The sequence below is a fragment of the Tursiops truncatus genome, chromosome 19 (genome assembly GCF_011762595.2).
Source record: "Tursiops truncatus isolate mTurTru1 chromosome 19, mTurTru1.mat.Y, whole genome shotgun sequence".
NCBI lineage: Eukaryota > Metazoa > Chordata > Mammalia > Artiodactyla > Delphinidae > Tursiops > Tursiops truncatus.
In genome coordinates, this window is record NC_047052.1 from 53,787,656 (window position 1) to 53,807,047 (window position 19,392).

Sequence of the window (19,392 nt, forward strand, 5' to 3'; positions counted from 1 at the left end):
TTTTTATTTATTTATTTATTTATTTACTTATTGGCTCTGTTGGGTCTTGGTTGCTGTGCGGGCTTTCTCTATTGGCGAGCAGGGGCTGCTCTTCGTTGCCGTGTGTGGGCTTCTCATTGCGGTGGCTTCTCTTGTGGCAGAGCACAGGCTCTAGGCGCTTGGGCATCAGTAGTTGTGGCACACAGGCTCAGTAGTTGTGGCTCGAGACCTCTAGAACACAGGCTCAGTAGTTGTGGTGCTCGGGCTTAGTTGCTCTGTGTCATGTGGACCAGGGCTTGAACCCCTGTCCCCTGCATTGGCAGGCAGATTCTTAACCACTGCGCCATGAGGGAAGCCCCCTGCACCTTGATTTAGATGAAGAGAAAGTAGGAATGTAGTAAGTGTATGCAAAACACTAAAAATCTAAAAATCATGCAATTTCACATTTGTCCTTTACATAAATGTCATGACATGCACCTTGATTTACATGATGGGAAAATAGCAATATAGTAAACACATGCAAAATATTAGAAAATTTAAAAATCATACAATGTGTTTGTCCTTTTTGAGCTCAGTGCTTTTTTTTTTTTTTTTTTTTTTGCCTGCATGTAGTCTACATTGCTGACCGCGGGCTTTTTCTTGTTGTGGTGAGCAGGGGCTACTCTTCATTGTGATGCATGGGCTTCTCATTGCGGTGGCTTCCCTTGTTGTAGAGCACAAACTCTAGGCACGTGGGCTTCAGTAGTTGCAGCCTGCAGGCTCTAGAGCACAGGCTTAGTAGTTGTGGCGCGTGGACTTAGTTGCTCCGTGGCATGTGGGATCTTCCCAGACCTGGGATCAAACCCCTGTCCCCTGCATTGGCAGGCGGATTCTTAACCACTGCGCCACCAGGGAAGTCCATCAGTGTATTAATTTTAAAAGATCAGTGTTCATGGATTTTCTTTTAAAAATGAGTATTATACAATGGGAATGTTTTTGTTTGAGAAATGAGAAATTTCATATATTCACCCTTAAAAAATGTTTTTATTTTTGCTAGTTTGCACTTGTGGTCATTCACTGGAGTATAGTAGAACCCCACTCCAAGTTGGGTTTGGTTATTGAGGGTGATATTAACATTGAAATGTTATAAGAATGTTACATAATTCAACTTTCTAGGCACATGTTAGAGACTTCCAAGGTGTTCAAAAAATGGTTTGAGAGAACAGGGAATGGTGATTGGTGTGTTAAGGAAATTACTTGATGAGGCTTGACGTTTGAACTTCCAGGTTAAATCAAAGAAGGGACCCTTCAGGCTTTTTTTATCAGCTTGCTCAGGAGGAATGGGAAGATGTTGTCCCGAAGATTAAAAGGGGTCAGTAATCAAACACTGAAAAATGGAGTCTAACTGTTTGACAAAACAGTGAATATTTGCTCTTAAAACTCCTGATTTCTTGATAAGGAACACCACACTTTTCTTTATGATAATAATTTATTACATTTTTTTGTTTGCAGCACACATTCATCTCATTGTGCAATATGGTTGTTGAAAATGCTTATAAAATATTAAATAAATTGCCTAAGGTATTTTTATCCTAGATTAATAAAAATGGGTGTTTGGAAGTGTTTATCAGATAATATAAGCAATTTACTAGAAGAGCAATTATTGATAGGCTCCTAAAATCTCAATTTCAGATTGTGGTATTAAGCAATGTGGTCTTACATGGTTTTCTGCTGTAAGATATATATATATTTTTTGGGCTGCACCATGCAGCTTAGGGGATCTTGGTTCCTTATCCAGGTATCGAACCCGGTGCCTGCATTGAAAGAGCAGAGTCCTAACCTCTGGCCTGCCAGGGAATTCCAGAAAAAAATTTTTTTTGAATACAGTTTTTTCTTAGCATGACTTTTTTCTTTCCCCCTGTATTTCCCTTGTTTTAAACCAAAGGATCTCTAAATCAGTGGGTTGTTTTAGGATTCCTGTGAAATGAAACTGAACATAACTCAATGAGAGGTAGGAAGTAGAGGCACTGTAAATATGAAGAGAATTCCTTTAGGACTTTAATTCCATGGAAGCCTTTAGGACTTTAGTTCATTTTAGAATGTCACGAGGGTAAACTGAAATCTTTTAATGTGGGAGCTGGCTGTGGTCAGGTGTTTCAAAATGCAGTATGTGGAGTTTAGGAAGCACACAATGAAACCAAAAGGATTAATGAGATAGGCCCCAAGAGTCCAACTATAGTTTGTAACAAGGAGACAGTCTCCGTTGCCAAATGCCTGGAAGCCATTCTGCCATTTCCCAGTGATGTATTGACATTCAAAGGCAGAGCTCCTTGCAGAGAAAATAAGATTTGTGCTATTTTTAGCATGACAACTGATACCCATTATGCTCCACTTAGACTTTGTTACTAACCAAAATAATACAGATTCTTTGATAAGTGATCTTTAAAAAAAAATTTTTTTATTTAGTCGGTTGTGCTGGGTCTTATTTGCGGCAGGCGGGCTCCTTAGTTGTGGCATGTGAACTCTTAGTTGTGGCATGCATGTGGGATCTAGTTACCTGACCAGAGATCCAGCCGGGGGGCCCCCTGCATTGGGAGCATGGATTCTTAACCACTGCACCACCAGGGAAGTCCCCTTTAATAAGTGATCTTAATTTTTATTTCTGTCGTCTTTCATATTACACTTCAAATACAAGTCACTGTTATTAATGCGTTATGCATAGTAACTTACTGAATTTTCATCTCTGAAAAAAGTACGTATTCTCGTTTCAGAAACGAAGGAATTTAGGACAAAGACAGGTTTAAAGACTCATTCAGTTCCATCCCAGCAAGTGGCTGGATCAGGATACGAAGCGGGTTGTGTGTTGTAATCATGAGTAATGATTATTCAATAGTAAAGCTGTTTCCTTTCCATATTACCTAGGTGGAGGAAATTTATTGGTCTTACATTTTGGTTTTGTTTGTAATTGTATTTCCCCACAGTGTTGATGTGAAAGAAAGATTATTTATTGGATAATTCAGGTCAGTTATTGTATACTCATTTAGATTCGATACATCCTCAATTGGTCCTCTGCAGGATTACGTGAAGACTTACCAGCAGGTATGTCTGCATTGGAAAAGATTTAACGTAATATCCAGTTCATCCACATGTGTGTACTGTCTCCATGCCCAATGCAAATGACAAGTCACATGTGGTTCTCTTTCCCAAGTAACAGAAAACAAAAGACCCTTGATCACATCAATAAAGAATAGCTTAGGGACTTCCCTGCTGGTCCAGTGTTTTAAGACTTAACCTTCCAATGCAGGGGGTGTGGGTTTGATCCCTGGTTGGGGAGCTAAGATCCCACATACCTCGCAGCAAAAAAAATCAAAACATAAAACAGAAACAATATTGTAACAAACTCAGTAAAGACTTAAAAATGGTTCACATCAAAAAAAGTAAAAAAAAGAGTAGCTCATGTCTCACCAGCTTTTTTTTTTTTTAAGTTGAGCCTTTATTTACTTATTTATTGGCTGCGTTGCATCTTGATGCACGCAGGCTTTCTCTAGTTGTGGCGAGCAGGGGCTACTCTTTGTTGCGGTACGCAGGCTTCTCATTGCTGTGGCTTCTCGTTGCAGAGCATAGGCTCTAGGTGCGCAGGCTTCAGTAATTGCACCACGTGGGCTCAGTAGTTGTGGCTTGCAGGCTCTAGAGTGCAGGCTCAGTAGTTGTGGCTCACGGGCTTAGTTGCTCCACGGAATGTGGGATCTTCCCGGACCAGGACTCGAACCCATGTCCCCTGCATTGGCAGGCGGATGCTTTAACCACTGTGCCACCAGGGAAGTCCTCACCAGCTTACTTCTATGATAAGAAGATAAACTTCGCATGCCTTATTTCTCCAGTCTCAGATGCTAGGTCTTGTCCCTGAGTCTCTGGAACTGAGCAGAGTGTTGAGTTTGGCCTCCTGCTTGAATGTGAAGAGAAAATGGAAAAGCTGTTCTTTAGGGTGTGAGTAAGAAGTAGCACTTACTACTTAGGGAGAGTTTTGTATTTGTTGTTCTAGTTTGTAATACAGAGAAACGCCCAGTGCAGGAAATATTTCTGAATCCACTGCCCCACAGCAACCACTTGGAGACCCAAGTTTCCAGGCCTCTGAACTGCTTTCTCCTCGCTAGCAGGGTATGGGAGCAACCCGCTGGCTAAACAGCTTTTTTGAAACCGTTTTCATCTCGCAGAAACAGCTTCCAACGTAAGTGGCCCACAAAATTTTAAGCTTTTACCTTAAAACTGTCACAGAGGACTTCCCTGGTGGCGCAGTGGTTAAGAATCTGCCTGCCAATGCAGGGACACGGGTTCGAGCCCTGGTTTTCGAAGATCCCACATGCCATTGAGCAACTAAGCCCATGAGCCACAACTACTGAGCCTGCGTGCTGCAGCTACTAAAGCCCACGCGCCTAGAGCCCATGCTCTGCAACAAGAGAAGCCACCACAATGAGAAGCCCGCGCACTGCAAGGAAGAGTAGCCCCCGCGCCCCGCAACTAGAGAAAGCCCGCCCGCAGCAACGAAGACCCAATGCAGCCAAAAATAAATAATTTTTTTAAAAAAGCAGCAAAAACTGTCACAGATAGTAATTTAAAATAAACAGGTCAAGGTCCAGGGAAGCACCTTCCCCGGATAGCCCTACAGTCCTTTTTGCGCTGATCTGCGCTGATCTGCTCTCCCTACTCGCCCCACCCCCAGCCCTGCTTCTCTCCGCCCACACTTTCCTCTGGAACCGGAATTGGAGTACACGAGGTGAAGTCCACACTTAACAGTCTCCTTTTCTGTAAGTCTGTGATGCGTGGTCCCCCTTGTTCTGTCCTCAGAGTCTTGGGAAAGGCTCGACCTTATATCCCAGCATCCGGGATACAAGTAAATCCAGACATCACCTACAGGTCCGTTGCAGGTCGTGTATGTTTTCCTTTGGGTTTAAATTCACCCTGAAGCTGGTCCCTGCCCTTGGCTTTTCTGCCATTCGTCCACGTGGGAGCTGCCTTTCGACATTTTCTTGCTTGAAACCCTTTACCAGGACTTCCCTGGTGATCCAGTGGCTAAGGCTCTGTGCTCTCCATGCAGGGGGCCTGGGTTCCATCCCTGGTCAGGGAACTTGATCCCACATGCGGCAACTGAGAGTTCGCATGCCACAACTAAAGTTCCCTACATTCCGCAACTAAAGATCTTGCATGCTGCAAGGAAGATCTCGCAGGCGGCAAGGAAGATCCCGCACGTGGCAACGAAGATCCCGTGTGCTGCATAAATAAGTAAATACCCTTTACTACATCTACCCCCCAGCCTCGACCTCTCCGCCCCTGGAGGGCAGTGCTGGCTTCCCTGCTCCTGGAGAGGTCGCGTCCTCTCCCTGGTCCTGGGATTCTGGAGAGCTCGCCACGCCCCCTCCACCCTTCCTCCCAGACCCTTGCGTCTTCCTGTGGGTGGTCCTTCTGGTCTGCAGGCCTCCCCTTTGTAGCCAGCCCTTCCCCTTATCCCGTTGTGGAGGTGACCTGGGTCAGCCATGTGACAGCCATTGTTTTTCTGTATTCAGCGCAATTGGAAAATGTGCTCTTCTGGTAGGCAGCCGTCTTTTTCAGTCGCATCCTTGCAAATAGGTAGGCGAGGTGGATCGGGGGAAGCAGAGACAGAGAAGGACTGAGAAAGAGAAAAACTGAGGAGAGAAGAATGTGGGAAAACGGATGAGAATAGAGATGATGGCTGAGGATCTTGCAAAGAGACAGTAACATAAAAGAAATTTAGCCTCGAAAGTCACAGTTCTCTAAAATTAAAAAAAGTAATTAAAACAGGATCTGCAGGGGTAGGAGAGTAACATAGGGAGAGGAGTCCTGAGTCTGATAGGAGGGGGAGCAACAGTGGTGAAGCACTCGGCACAGAGCGTCGGGGGCAAAGATAAAGGAGTTGGAAACTTGGCATTCAGGGCATTGTGATGCTGGGAGAGAAGCAGGAAAACTAGTGATTGGAGCAGCAGAGGAAGAGAGCGGGCAGGAAGGACGCATAGCCACCTGGGGTGCCAGTGAATGGGGTGGAAGTGAGGCATAACAGGGATAGAAGGGGTTTACCCCCAAAGGCACAGAGGGAGCAGAGATGGGAAAGAAAGGCAGGAAGACATAGAGATTTAAGGCATTCAAAGATTGAGGGGAAAGAGCAACGAGAGGGGAAACAAGTTGTAGAGCAGGCATGACATGTGTGAGGGTCGAAATAGGGGAGAAACACCAGTAGAGCAGAGGGGAACAAAAAGAAAGAAATAGGGAGATCGATAAACAGAATGAAATGGAAATACCTAGTAGTGTATTTAGAGGGGGGAACCGGATTCAGGTGGGTGGTGTATTTGCATAGGGGTGATTAATTGGTGATACATTGATTTGTGGCTTCAGAATCTGCTTTCAAATTTGTTGCCTTAGGTTAGTTATACAGATGAGGATGACAATTGCAAAACTGTCTATAGGGTTTGTGCATTTAGTAATCATTTGTTTCAGAAGATAATACCCTTTTGTAATTCCTATTCAGCCCGGGGGCAGTGACTTGACTCAGACAGTTGTCGGTCACCCCGTTCCCTTTTCCTGACATGGGGTAGAGGACAGGGGAGAGGAGACGTGGGGAAAGAAATGCCTGTCACCACAAGGTGCCTCTTTAAAGAAATGTTAAAACTCTTGGGGGTTTTTTGGACTGAATTTACTTTTTTTTTCTTTTTTACAGTTAATTATTCGGAGTTTGAAATAAATCTTAATATGTCCAATTTCTACTTTTCTATAAATAATTACTGACTTCTGAACTTAGCTTTGGTGGCCTTCTATAATTAACTCATGTCGTTCTTTTCTACATATGATAGATTCTCAATTATTTAAATCTTTGACACCAGCATTTTCATTTTTTTTGACCACGCCACATGGCTTCCGGGATCTTTGTTCCCCGACCAGGGATTGAACCCGCTCCCTCGGCAGTGAGAGCGCAGAGTCCTAACCACTGGACCGCCAGTGAATTCCTGACACCAGAAATTTTAGATTTAATGTAATTCACAAATTATTTCCCATTAAATATTTTTGACATTTTTGTTTGATGTTTGTGTGCTTCCTCCTCTTTATCTGAGACCTTGGAAAAGTACTTCAGTAAGTGATAAATAATTTTAGTCTATTTTGATGAGTACTTGGCAAAGATGTCAAATATCTTTTATATTAACATTCAAAATCTAGCTTAACCAGTTCCCTTCTATTCCATTTTCCTCCTTTTTCTGTGATCTGTTGAAATGGCGAGATGTGAGATGACGTTTCCATCAGGTCCCTCTTAACTGTCCTCTGCAAATGATGAAGGAAGGACTGGATTGACTTGGTACCTTCTTCCATCAGAGCCCCTGTATTCATGATGAAGAAGTTTGCTGATAGTTTCTTTCTAAGCTGACCCCTAAAAAGGTTTTCAGCTATGTTTTGCTATTCTGTATTTTTAATGTACACGGGGTGAAGTCCACTTCACATTAAAAATACATTAAATACATTAAATAAATACATTAAAAATACACTTACGTTACTGTGATTTTTCTGGAGAAGAATTACCAGAATTCTTCCTGTCATCACTGCACCCATGTTCTCCAGGACTCCATCTTCTCTCGGCTGCAACAGCCCATCACTATCTCCTTGTCTTGGATCTGCCCACACTCCCATTTGTTCCCTGTAAGAGCCCTTCACTCCTCCGCATACAAACCTCCCCTTCTCCCTGTAGCCTTCAACCTGAAGCCTAAGCTCCTGGAATGCCATTCAAGCTTGGTAATCAGTGTGATCAGTTCTTGAACAAGAAGTTTCCATTGCTGAAGCACACGGAAGATGGTGTTTTAAATGAGAGGGGAAATAAGGACAAACTCTGTCCACTGGCCCCTCAGGTGGCCTTTTCAGAATTCCATTACACAGGGTTCTATTCACTCAATTTAGACATCTTCAGAAATGTCTCCCGTCTGGGCCTCAGGGAGCCCACTTGTAACATGGAGATGAGAGACTAGACCATAAACTCTCAGTTTGAGCAACAGTGACTCCTGAAATGATTGGCCAGATTGGCTGTGTTTCTGTGTGTGGCAGTTCTTTTTGGAGAGAGTATCTAACTGTACTTAGTATTTAAAACGGGTCTCAGTCCTCAAAACTGAAAAAGAAAAACAAAAATGCTAGGATGGAGGCAGGAATAGGGGGGGTCAGAGTACGAGAGACAATAGTCAGATGTCTTCTGCAAATGAGCACAGTTTATTTATAAAACTCAATGGCAACAAACTTTTAACATACCCACTTTCCTGTTTTCTACCCATGTGCTTTCAATTTAGGAGTTCTAGGAAAAGAGCTTCATTTCTGCATATTATACTGTTCTCTGTGTATTCAGAAGGAGGCAAGCAGTGGGTGAATTTTTGAAATATTTTTCTAGACCCATTGGTAATGTCCTCAATCCTCAGGTGAACAAAGAACTAGTTTTCAGGAAAAGCCACAGCAAATCATGTTTTTTTTCCCTACGTGGAAGAATTTCTGCGTCTCATTTGAATATTTTACCCACTTTGTAGCAGGAGAAAGAGCCCTAGGCTGTAGAGAGTGAGGTGAATACCTTTGGGGATGTACTGAAGTGTGAACACAGGTCAGATCTCAGAAGGGCTGAGGGGAAGCCTCCTTATTAATAGTGTTTGAGAAACTCTCCCCTCTTTGAAGAGTTCTATGGGAATACAGAAGTTTATTTATTATTTGAACTCTTATAGGAAATTTTCTTGTCCATAACTTATCACTTTCTCCATCCATATGTAAAATAAATGTGTTCTTTCATCCTCCATTGGTGCTGCAGCTCCACCAGAGACAAGGGAAATTCTTGGTCATGAACTGCTACACTTGCCATCCGGCTCCTGTGAACTCATTGTTGCTTGACTTGGAGGAGCCTGAGGTGGGCTGATTTTTGTTTTTTGCTTTCCTTCATATATTACCGTATTTTTATTAGTTTCATTTATTGATGTCTCTTTGTTGTGATGACAGCCGGGGTCGGGGGAGGTACTCAACTTTCTCATGTGCAAAGGGTGTGATATTGACTGAAGATGATGGTGAAAATTCTTCAATGTGCTCCAGTGGGCTTAGGCAGCATGTGGTGAAACTTTGAAGCCAGTTCCCGTGCCTAGAACCAGCCCAGCACGGACCAGGAGGTGCTCTGTGGAGGGAGGAAAGCATCCCCTCCCCAGCAGTGGTACCTTGCCCAGGGACTTTTAGAAAAAAAAGTTGAAACACCATAATTCGAAAAGACACATGCACCCCAGTGTTCATTGCAGCACTATTTACAACAGGCAGGACATGGAAGCAACCTAAGTGTCCATCAACAGAGGAGTGGATAAGGAAGATGTGGCACATATATACAATGGAATATTACTCAGCCATAAAAAGAATGAAATAATGCCATTTGCAACAACATGGATGGACCTAGAGATTGTCATACTGAGTGAAGTCAGACAGAGAAAGACAAATATCATATGATATCGCTTATATGTGGAATCTAAGAAAAAGTGTACAAATGAACTTACCTACAAAACAGAAATAGAGTTATAACAATTTTGGTCTTAAAATAACCTCTAGGGTTTTTTATTCAGTTTATAGTTCACAGACCTCTGACTTGATGATTTAGAGCAACATCTTTCAACACAATGATTTCTCTTGCACGTGACAGGGACAGACACAGCAGAGGCACGATGAGCATAGAGGGTCCTTCAATACCATCCAAACTCAAGTGCTGAGGTTCCTGGGCAAGTTTTTTATTATCATTATTGGTTTAAATTTCTAATATTCCATTTTTCAAATATAACGTGTATTTATTATTTTTTGAATTTTGCTTGATATCATATTATGTAGAGACAATGTTAGACTTTACTCCAAGTCTGTAACTCTGGAAAATATTGAAGGTTAAAGACCTCCCTTTCTTCTTTTGCGTGGAAGGAAACAGTTTATTTGCTAAGAAGTACACTTCCCCGTTAATTTCAGTAAGACTCCTGATAGCCCCCTTGTTTACTTAGAAACCAGCTAGATGAGAATCCTCCAAATTCCCATCCATTGCCTTATTGTTTGTCTTCAGTTACCTCTGGATATAATGGCAGTTACCATGATTTAATCAAAAGTTACTTATGCTTTTCTCCTCTCCCGAGGGGCCTATGTTTTGAACCCCTTTTAAGCATTGTAATTCAGAACAACAGCGCTGCCGGAACTTAACCAAGCATAGGTGACTTTAGCGTAAAACATCCCCCAGGTATGTAAGCTCGTGCCACCTGGTCATCCACTCCACCCTATGGGAGTTTTCCCACTTGTTGACCTCTTGGTGTAAAAAAAAAGTTCTTTTCTGGTCTGAATTTTAAGGCTTTACAGATTTTATGGCTGGAGCATTCTCTATATTGTAATAATCATTTGGAATAAAACCTGTCCCTACCTAAGTCTGACAGTGGTAAATATTTCAGTCATTCCATCTGAACTCAAAAATGTGTATTTTTTAATTTTCTAGGACAGGGTTTGTGTGTGTGTCTCAAACTATATCCTTGTGTTTTTTACATTTTTGAATTGTTTGCATCTGTTTCATAATGAAATACAGGGAGACATATTAAAATCTTCCTGTGATTTAGGAAATTTAGGGGTTTTTTCCCCTTGTGAATATATTTATTTTCCTGCAACAAAACTCTCCATTCAAAAAATGACTTTCCCCTATAATTGGCTTCTCCTCTATTCTTCTGTGTTTAATGAAAAGTTCCACTATCGACTCATTTCTTTGCTTGGAATCATGGAAGTCCATGCTGAAATGGCTTTTTTGCCAACATGGCTAGTTAGAAATATTGTATAATACAGAGTAATCTACCTAATAGGGTTCACAAAATTTGAGTCACTGCAACTTTTAAAATGTGATATATCTTCTTGTATTTATATATGTGCTACACCAGGACATTCTCCTTACTAAATACCCTTAGAAATATTGCAACTTAATTATTCTTTAGATGGAAATAAATCCCAATGTCTTCTAAAGGCTGTATATTTTATAGGCTCTTTTATCCACACTTGACAGAACTTTTCGAAATAAAAAAACAAAGAGCTAAAATATATTACAATTTGAATATAGAAAGTGAAACTTTCTAATTACCCTCATAATGAATATATAGTCAGTTTGAAATTACATCGTTTATTATATACTTAACTATCATTTCATAAATAAGTTTTTCTGAAAGATATTTAAAGGTAACTCTCAAAAGTGTGGAATAGGATTTCCCTGGCGGTCCAGTGGTTAAGACTCCACACTTCCAGTGCAGGGGGCTTGGGTTTGATCCCTTGTCAGGGAACTAAGATCCCAGATACCCTTGGGAGTGGCCAAAAATTAAAACAACAACAACAACAACAAAACAAGTGTGGAATCGAGCAGGTATTTTAATGAATAATGCAGTTTTTTTTTAAAGATTTATTTATTTAATTTATTTTTGGCTGCGTCCGGTCTTAGTTGCAGCACTCGGGATCTTCGTTGAGGCTTGCAGGATATTTCATCGCGGCGCGCGGGCTCTTTGGTGCAACACGCAGGCATCTCTCTAGCTGTGGCGTGTGGGTCGTTTTCTCTTCTCTAGTTGTGGTGCGAAGGCTCCAGGGCGTGTGGCCTCTGTAGTTTGTGGCACGCAGGCTCTCTAGTTGAAGTGCACCAGCTCAGTAGTTGTGGCGCGTGGGCTTAGTTGCCCCGCGGCAAGTGGGATCTTAGATCCCTGACCAGGAATCGAACCGGCGTCCCCTGCCTTGTAAGGCGGATTCTTTACCACTGGACCACCAAGGAAGTACCAATAATGCAGTTCTAATAATATATATATATATATATATATATAGTCTTTTTATTGCATGTATTTGAGATGATGGGATACTCACTAGCCTTATTTTGGTAATTATTTCAATATATGTAGGAACATTATGCTGTACAACTTAAACTTATACAGTGATGTATGTCAAGTACATCTCAATAAAACTGGGGGAGGAGGGGGGGTGGTTTTAAAAGGCAAATAAAGCACTTCAGCCGAAAGAAAGAACAATGCAATTTATAACAATTTAAAAAAATGTATTGCTTTTCCAAAACAATTGTTAGTGAGGAACATTATCACATGCCTTATTTCTCCAGTCTCAGACCCCAGGTTTTGTACCTGAGTCTCTGGAACTGAGCAGAGTTTTGAGTTTGGTCTCCTGGCTGAATGAGGAATAGAAACGGAAGAGCGCTTCTGTAGGATGTCAGTCTGAAATGGAACATTCTACCTAGGAAGAATTTTGTATTTCTCATTCTAGTTTGTAATACAGGGACAAACCTAGCTTTTGTTTCCTCAAACTGCTTCAGTTAATTCTAACTGCAGGAAATGTTCCCAGATCCAACCACTGCCCTACAGCTACCACTCGGAGACCCACATTCCCAACCTCTGAATTGCTTGAGCCTCTGGAACGCGGCATGCGAGCAAACTGCTGGTAAAAACAGCTTTTTACTGAAGCCGTTTCAACTTGTTAGGAGGAAACGTTAGTTTTACATCAGTGGCTCACACAGCTGGAAAGCTTTTACCATAAAACTTCTAGATGATAGTTGTAAGGTCGCATCTTAACAAACGGCACCGCGAAACAGAGGAAAGCTTCAAGTGAGCTTTATTAGGGAGCGCTCCCGGGCGAGGTTCACTGGTCCGAGAGAAAGGGGCCAGAGAAGTCGCGCCCAGTTCTGGATGAGGGTGATTTTTATTGGGGTAAAAGCAGAAGGCGGCTTGCAAGGGGAGGGGGTGGTTTGCTATACAGGGTAATTCCTTATTTGGTGAGGATACAGCAGGGCCAGGTGTTGGTTGGTCTGTTGTGGGGCGTAAGCCCCATTTCCCGTCAGCCACATTGTTTTCTGGGCAGGATGTTAGAGTCTCTTGTTGATTCCCAGAACAGGTGAGGTCGTTATGTCCCGCTGCCTCTCCTACCTCATACTGGTCGATGTTTTCTCTTACCCCCCGGGCCAACGGACCTTACAATAGTAACTTAAAATCGGCACTTTCAAAGCGCCGGGAAGTAACATACCTCCGCCCCTTACTACGCCCCTGGCGATCTCCGCGAGGTTGTGAACTCCCTTGCCCCGCCCTTCGCGGTCGCGCTCCAATCGTTCACGTTCCTGGAAGCCCTGCCTCTAACTCTGCGCGTGCGCAGTTTCTTAACGGAACCGGAAGCAGAGAGCTCGGCGTGGACCTCGCGCTCCATTAGGTAAGTTTCTCCTTTCTAGTGTGAGTTTGTGCTGCGTGGTCCACCATACCCCACCCTCAGTGTCTTGGGAGTCACGCGCTGCAGTAGGTAAGTTTCTTCTTTCTAGTGTGAATTTGTGCTGCGTGGTCCACCATACTTCACCCTCAGCGTTTTGGGAGTCACTATGTACTTAAAATGCCGGCACCCGGCCTTCGCCCCCAGTAAATCCAGACGTCGCCGTCACAGGTCTGGTGTTTTCCTTTGCGTTTGAAATCGCTCTGAGGTGGGTCCCGGAGCCCTTGGCTTTTCTGCCTTAGGTCCAGGTAGACCTCGCCTTTCGCTTCTTTTTCCTTCATAAAGCCCTTTACTGCCTCCGCCCTCCCCCTGGAAGGCCCTCTTCCGCGAGGTGGATTCGCGGCTGCGCAGCCTCGCCCTCTCGGACCCTGGAGGGCAGCGCCGGTCGCCCTGCTCCCGGAGAGCTCGCGTCCTCTCCCGGGTCCCGGGATTCTGGAGAGCCCGCCCCTCTCCTGAGCCCCCCTCCCTCCCTCCCAGGCCCTCTGTCCTCGCGTCTCCTCAGGCCGGTCCTTCTGCTCCGCAGGCCTCTCCTTCATAGTCAGGCCTTCCCCTCACCCCGTGTAGGGGGAGGTGACCTGGCCAGCCGTGTGACACCCAATGTTCTTCGGTCTCCCCGCTGGAAAATGTGTTTTTCCGGTAGGCGGGTATCTTATTCAGTCGCCATCCCTGTAAATACGTGGGCGAGGGGAACCGGGAGAAGCTGAGACAGAGAGCGACTGAGAGAGCAATAGGAAAACCGAGATGAGAAAAGAATGAGGGAGAACCAATAGAGACGTAGAGGATTGGCTTAGGGACTTGTAAAGAGACAATAAAATGAAAGAGACTAAGCCTTGCAAGTAACAGGTGGATACAGTAAAGAAGTGAATTATACAGAGGGATTGCCACAGATTAGAGGAAAACATAGATAGAGGGGCCCTGATTCAGCGTTAGCAAGGGAGGCAACAGTGATGAGGCCCTTCACACAGAGAACGGGGGCAGAGGGTAAATGAGGTGGGACCATGGCCTTCAGAGCATCAAGGTGCTGGGAGAGAGAACAGCAGAGGAAGAAAGAACAACACCAAGGAACCATAGCCACCTGGGGTGCCAGAGAGTGAGGAGGGAGGGAATGTATCACGGACAGAAGGGGTGTAACCCGGAGGGCAGAGAGGGAGCAGAGATGGGGGAAGAAAGAGCATCAAGGGGGGGAACAGGTGGCAGAGTCGGGCAGGCCAGGTGTGAGGGAGGAAATAGAGAGGAGGGCAGGAACAGCAGGAGAGCAGAGGGGAGCAAAAGGAGAGACACAGACCGAGATGATCTAGGGAGACGAAGAAACAGAATGAAATGGAAACACCTAGTAGTGCAGGTAGAGCGGAAACTGGATCCAGGTGGGTGGTGGTGAGTTGTTTGGATGTGGATGATTAAGCTGTGATGTATGATCTGTGGTTTCAGAATGTAGTAAATTTAAAATTTGTTTGCTTAAATTATACAGATGAGCGTGAGAATTGGAAAACTTCCTTATAAGGTTTGTGCATTTTGCAGTTATTTGTATCAGAAGATAACTTCCATCTCCAGTCCCTATTCAGCCAGGGGGCAGTGACTTGACTCAAGACAGCTGTGGGTCACCCCCTTTCCTTTTCCTGGCATGAGAGCACAGGGGAGAGAAGTGGGGCAAGAAATGACTGACTGTTACTGCATGGTGCCCTTTTTTTTTTGTGGTATGCGGGCCTCTCACCGCTGTGGCCTCTCCCACCGCGGAGCACAGGCTCCGGACGCGCATGCCCAGTGGCCATGGCTCACGGGCCCAACCGCTCCGTGGCATGTGGGGTCCTCCCGGACCGGGGCACGAACCCGTGTCCCCTGCATCGGCAGGCGGACTCTCAGCCACAGCGCCACCAGGGAAGCCCCATGGTGCCTCTTTGAAGGAACATTAAAAGTGAGTTTTTTTCTAATGGATTCACTTTTTTCTCTTTCCTTTTTTTTTTCTTTTTCATTTTTTTTACACTTAATTCTTTTTATAACTTGGAATAAATCTTGGTGCATTAAGTTTCTACTTCTCTGTAAGTAATTATAAACTTCTGAAATAAGCTTTGCTGGTTTTGTATAATCAACTCATGTGATTCTTTTCTAAATATGATATATTCTTAGTTTTTTTAACTTTCACACCAGAATTTTAAAACAATTCACAAAATATTTCTTTTTAAAATGTGTTTAAGGTTTGTTTGAGGCCTGCCTCCTGTCTCCTCTTTATCTTGTGTATTGGAAAAATTCTTTGGTAACTAGTAAATAATTTTAGACTGTTATGATGAGTTAAGATGATGTTAAGATGTCAATCATCTTTTATATTAGCAGTCAAAACCTAGTTTAACCAGTTAGTCTAATATTCAGTTTTTTTCCATTGTATTTGATCTGTTAAGATAGTGAGCTGTGAAGTGATAGGGAGATGCTTCCCTCAGGTCCCTCTTGACTGTTCTCTACAGATACTGAAGGATTGGGTATAGTGACTTGGAACCTTCTTCCATCAGTGCTCCTCTATTCATGATGAAGTTTGCTCAGAGCTGATTTCTAACCTGACTCTTTCCAATGTTTTCTTCACCAGTGGTATATTTTTGCAAATCTGCATGTTTAAAAGATTTTACTGCAATCTTCTGGAAAAGAAGAATTAAATGCTTGGTACCAGATCAGACCTTGAAACAGAAGGTTCCTTTGCTGAGGCAAATGAAAGATGGTCCTGGTGTTTTAGGTTGGAAGGATGTTAAGGACAAACTCTGCCCACTGGCCCTTCTGGATCCCACTTCAGAATTCAGTTCCCCTAATTCTGTTCACTCAACCTGGACTTTCTCATACGTGTCTCCCCTCTGGGCCTCAGGGAGCCCACTTGTAACATGGAGATGAGAGACTAGACCAGAAACTCTCAGCCTGGGTAACTCTGAGCCCTGAAATGATTGGCCAAATTGTGTATGTGTCTGTGTGTGGCAGTTCTTTTTAGAGAGGAGTGTCCAGTTCTATTTAGAATTTTGAATGGGTCCCTGTCTTCCCAGAATGAAAAACAAAAGCAAAATGCTAGAATGGAGACAAGAACATAGGGTCAGAGGGGAAGTGACCATAGTCAGATGTATTTTTCTGCGTTAAGTGTAAATTTGAAGAGTTTATATCAATTCTGGCACTCAGACCTTCACTGGCTCTTATTTGTCCTCAGGACAAAATCCGAACTCCTCACTGTTGCTATACATCCCTGTAACATCCTCAGGGCCCCGTTAGTGTCTCCTGCCTCATCGTGGGATCTGGCCCTTTTCCCATGGTTCACTTTACCCCAAAAGTTCCCAAACAGCAAAACCGTTTCTCTCTCAAATCTTAGTTCCCATTCTTACCTTCTGCCTTTAAATCCCAGTGGCTCAGGCCCTTTGTGCTCCTTCAGGATTAGGCTCAGAGAGGTCTCTCCGTCCCTTCCCGACAATCTCTGTCACGTTGACCAGGTTTTATTGCCTCTGTATCAATCAACATCATCAGAAATGCCATTTTCTTTTCTTTTTTTTTGAATTTTATTTTATTTATGTATTTCGTATACAGCAGGTTCTTATTAGTTATCTATTTTATATATATTAGTGTATATATGTCAATCCCAGTCTCCCAATTCATCCCACCCCCCCTCCCTCCCAAGAAATGCCATTTTCTATTGGTTTGGAGTCTTTATTGTGTTTCCTCCATCGAAGGAGTACAGTGTTTTTCTTCCTTCCGGGATGGCTGCAGCATCTCACTCTGGGGATATGTTTAGATGCTAAGACTGTGGGTTGGGCTAAATAATCCTCAGGGAAGACCAGGTGAACAGGGTAGGTGATAAGGATGGTTCCCATGTTTGTTTTGAATATTTCAACTGTAATTGATCCTTACCCCATGTGGCTACTTAATAACTCAAAATAAGAACCAAAAGATGTAGGGAGTCCTAAAAAGTCTTACAGAATTGGTGTCCTCGTGCAGTGTCCTGAGGTGTCCCCATGTTTAGTGTGCTGTGTGACTGCTCCGCTGTAGCCCCCAGTGTTCCAGGCTGTGCACATCCAGGGACCAGTCGCCAACTTGGACAGGAGCTTTGCCTTTCAGCAGTTCATCTGCTCAGAATCACGGATAATGATTTCTGTGTGTGTAAGCACACACACGCTTAGTGTGCTAAGTGAGGGCAGAAGTCTAGAGCCTAATGGGGCATGAAGGAGCGCCCCCTCAGACAGCTAGGGTATTTTTTTAATTGCCTGTGAGTGTGGAGAACAGGAGACAAGAATCCTGAGGGCCAATTTTTGACCTTCATACTGAAGGTCAAGTGAATGCCCAGTGTTCTTTGGGAGGTAGCTTGTGAATATTCCTGTTGCGACTCCTTTGCTGAGCAGTCCTTATGCCTTTTAGCCCTGTTTTCCCATGAGTGCATGGAGAAGAGGCAGAACAATGGGGAATTAGAAGGGAACCTATAGTGGTCTGCAGGAGGGATATGGCAGCAAGTGGGAGCTTCAAGATGAGCCCAATGAATGGTATTTGCATTTGTCCCTTGTGGGGTGTGTGGAACTGCTGGCAAAGGGTGTTTGAGTTCTGGCTGGAGCACCTGGAATTGGGTTTATGGGTAGTTGTGGGTGCATTGCATGGTTTGAGGTGCCATAGTGTCTTAGCTCAGGTTCCCTGGGACCTAGCTGCTGACACTGAGGTTTACGTGCATTTGTTTAATTGGGTATTTCATGATCCTACCTGAGGAGGAATGAAGACAGTGGATTTAGGCAAAGAGAAACATTTTCCTCCATTGTGGTTAAAAAAAGTGTGGCCTGAGCTGAGTGCACAGGGATCTTTGGGTGCAGGAAGATGGGTGCCTTGTCCTTAGGTGATGACTCAAGAGGGTGCCCCACAGCATCTATTCCACAGGTGACTTGGGTGTTATGGAGGTTAAGAATCATGCAGTTTTTAGGGTAGTAATATAGGGAAAATTGCAGAGATCATTTGCCCACTGTCACAGGAGGGATTCAGGATACTTCAGTGTTATTTAGTATTTGGGATTGCAAATGAAGAAAGTTTCAGATCCACTGTGAAAGATACAAAAGAGAATTTGGAATGTTTTCCTGGTAGATGTTGGGTTTGTTACTGAACCAAACTTGGGTCCCCTTGCTTGCGTGCAGTGAAGCCAATCTATTGACACCAGGTTGTGGTGAAGGAAAGTGCAGCGTTTATTATAGGGTGCCAAGCAAGGAGTCCAGGTAGCTTGTGCTTAAAAGCCCTGAACTCCCTGAAGGCTTTCAGGGAACTTTTTTTTTTTTTTAAGCCCTGAGGAGGGGCTGTGCCCTTTTATTTATTTATTTATTGTTTAATTTATTAAATTTATTTTATTTTTTGCTGTGTTGGGTCTTTGTTGCTGTGTGCGGGCTTTTCTCTGGTTGCGGCGAGCAATGGCTACTCTTCATTGTGGCACGTGGGCTTCTCATTGCAGTGACTTCTCTTGTTGCAGAGCACGGGCTCTAGGTGCACGGGCTTCAGTAGTTGTGGCTCATGGGCTCAGTAGTTGTGGTTCACAGGCTCTAGAGCACAGGCTCAGTAGTTGTGGTGCACGGGCTTAGTTGCTCTGCAGCATGTGGGATCTTCCTGGACCAGGGCTCAAACCCGTGTCCCCTGTATTGGCAGGCAGATTCTTTTTTTTTGTTAAATCTTTATTTATTTATTTGGCTGTGCTGGGTCTTTAGTTGCTGCATGAGGGATCTAGTTCCCTGACCAGGGATTGAACCTGGGTCCCCTGCATTGGGCGCGCAGAGTCTTAACCACTGGACCACCAGGGAAGTCCGAGGCAGGAGGATTCTTAACCACTGCACCACCAGGGAAGCCCCAAAGACTTTTAAAGACAGGATGAGAGAAGGGCATTGTGGGGTGCGTGATCAGCTTGTGGACATTCTTCTGATGGCTTGGTGAGGTAAATGGGAGTCAACATCATCAAACTTCTGGTTCTAACCAGGCTGGGGTCTACGTCCTTATGGGCAGCATACAGTTAACTTTTTTCACCTGGTGGGGGTTTCAGTATCTGCAAAACAGCTCAAAGGACAGGGCTCAGAATGTTATCTATAGTCCTTGAGGAGAAACTAAAGGTCCTTGATGTTGTTTAATGGCTAAAGTATTCTTGTCTTGCTTGACTGTTTT

The 19,392-nt window shown here is 43.9% G+C and overlaps 1 protein-coding gene across 1 annotated transcript in view; it reads left to right on the forward strand.

Annotated features, from left to right (window-relative positions):
* Positions 1 to 13,189: 13,189 nt before the first annotated feature.
* LOC109548675 (uncharacterized) overlaps positions 13,190 to 19,392 on the forward strand; it is a 36,114-nt gene continuing 29,911 nt past the window's right edge. The window contains exon 1 of the mRNA XM_033844606.2: positions 13,190 to 13,293. The gene's annotated coding sequence lies outside the window, so the exon portion shown is untranslated. The remainder of the gene's footprint in view (positions 13,294 to 19,392) is intronic.